Below are 2,586 nucleotides of genomic sequence, written 5' to 3'. Positions count from 1 at the left end.
AACTTCAACTGCTCCAATTTCAACTCCGCAATTTTTTCATCGTCCTGCCAGTCCACGTAAGTCCAGTCTTGCTTTGCTCTCCTTACTAACTCACCATGACATTCTTTTTTTTCTACCAACATCCGTCGCCCAAACACCACTTCGTATCCACTTCTTCCTCTTTTTTATGTCTTCGTTTCTCTCTACGCGTCGTTCTCTGACCGGGTGAAACCGGGCTTAGTAAACCGGGTTTACTTTGAACATTTTTGATAAAATTTCGTATTTTAGAAGTTATTTCGTGTTAAAGTTGTCGTAATGATTGGTAATTTTAACCAATCAACGACGTGTATTCAGTTGAAGAAAGCTACTGTTGTTTGCGATAGTAATCGAAGAGGGACAACTTCCGGGTCATCTCTACTAAATGTCATCACTCTGTTCTATTCGTATGTTACCCTTTTTTCCTTTCTAGTCAGCACCGTGCATTCCTTCTCTACTGGCAGACAACCACTACTACATTACCAACTACCAACCAGCGAGCGAGCATGTCACTGCCACTACAATTACCGTATTTTCCTGTGAATAAGCCGTAGCTCTATAGGTCTTTTAAACACCGGTGCGCTTTTTGTGTGGATAGAATCAAAATTTTTACCCAAAGTCGGTCCTGCTGCTTAAATACCGATGTCGGGCAAACGAATAAATATATGTAAATAATATTTCTTCCATCTTGGTGTTGATTCTTCGATGTTTACTGGTTACTCTGACGCGAGAACCAAAGAAAGAAAAGAGCGTGTAATATGCAACACAGGCAGTAAAGAAAAAATAGAATAGAACAGAGTGGTGACATTTTGTAGAGATGACCCGAAAGTTGTTCCTCTTCGATTACTATCGCAAACAACAGTAGCTTTCTTCAACTGAATACACATCGTTGATTGGTTAAAATTACTCAAATACGACAATTTTAACACGAAATAACTTCTAAAATATGAAACTTTGTCAAAAATGTTCAAAGTAAACCGTGATCTGTGTGAGAAATTACACCAGTATACGAAGTTTCATACTGTTTAGTTAAAAAAGATTAATTAAAAATATCTGTGAACCAAACTGAACAAATCCAATGTGTTTAATGGGAGAAAAATATTGAAAAAAAAATTAATACATGTGAGAGTGAAAACGGAAGATTGTTTGGGTTGTGCTAGAGACAACAGCCAAATCTCCATTGAATTGCTCATCTTTTCCTCTGAAAATTATACTGGTATATATTTTTTTTTTATTACCAAAAAGGCTCCTCCTATGGTTAAAAAAAAAAAAATGCCCAAAATCGGTCCGGATAATGATTATTCTAAGGCTTATAGCGTTCCAAACAGCCATAACAACAAAAATCACTTCTTAATTTATATATATATATAAAAAAAAACAATAACAGTATATTAAAAAAAATTACCATTTTATCAAAAATATTCATTTAACAAACTCCGAAACTGATAATATTCTTGAAATTGTGCCTCGTATCAAAGTTATACACCTATTTTGTCTAATAGCATGCATTCATTCAACACAAACTCACTTAAAAATTATACCAGTATATTAAAAAGTTTTTATTTCATCAAAAATATTAATTTCACGAACTCCAGAAACTGATATTCTTCAAATTGTACCGCCTATCAAAGTTATATATTAAATTATCATTAATGAAAATAGAGGCCAAAGAGAGTGTTGCAAATGAAGACGGAAAATGTCACCTGCAACGAATTAGTATTGTTTGTTATTAAACTTTAAAATCTACTCCGCGGTGAACGCAATGAATATTTAAATTTGCTAAAAATTGGAGTACAAAAATTGAATAAACTTTAGAAATCGAAATTATAGGAAATTTCTTAGAACATGAATTTATAAAAATATTTCCAGACGGTCAAGCATTTCATAATTATTTTCTTTTAGAACCTTGAGTAACTGTTACATACCTAATTAATAAGCAGCTTTGTTCATTATAATATGCTAGCAGAAAGACCACTCTCTGGGCGGTTTTCTGCTGGCCACTTGATAAAATTTTCATATTTGATTCCCAATTCTAATAGTTTTTATGATATTTTACGTCTACTTATTTCTTTGTATAATAGTGCTCACTTGCTTAGTAAATATTGCTTTCAGTATTTTATCTCAGTCATAATCTCTCTTTTTTAAACAAACATTATAGTAGTCCAACTACGAAGGGAGAGCAGTTTGTCAAGTTTTATCTTCCCCTCAAAACAACGTAGAGATTTTATTTCATCAGCCCATCTGTAAGCTTTGCAGTGTGTGTGTGTGTGTGTGTGTGTGTGTGTGTGAGAGAGAGAGAGAGAGAGAGAGAGAACATTGCAAACAATGAATGAAATAAACATGAAATGAAAAAAATCGTATAAACAAAAGGGCATTACTACAGGTGTACACGCCTCCGACTTTGTTGCCTCCTGACAGCCAGAAAAATGGATACTTTTTAACAAAATTTTCTACAAATACCGCTTAGATGTTGCGGCTTCAGAATATGTAGAGATTTATAGGAAAGAATTTTTCCGAGGGAGTGGAGAGAGGAGTTTCGGAAAATTCACACGATCTGACTTTTTTCCCTCA

Source organism: Octopus bimaculoides, chromosome 5 (genome assembly GCF_001194135.2).
Source record: "Octopus bimaculoides isolate UCB-OBI-ISO-001 chromosome 5, ASM119413v2, whole genome shotgun sequence".
In the NCBI taxonomy this organism is placed as follows: domain Eukaryota; kingdom Metazoa; phylum Mollusca; class Cephalopoda; order Octopoda; family Octopodidae; genus Octopus; species Octopus bimaculoides.
The sequence above is the reverse complement of the archived record's forward strand: the minus strand, read 5'-3'. Positions refer to the sequence as shown.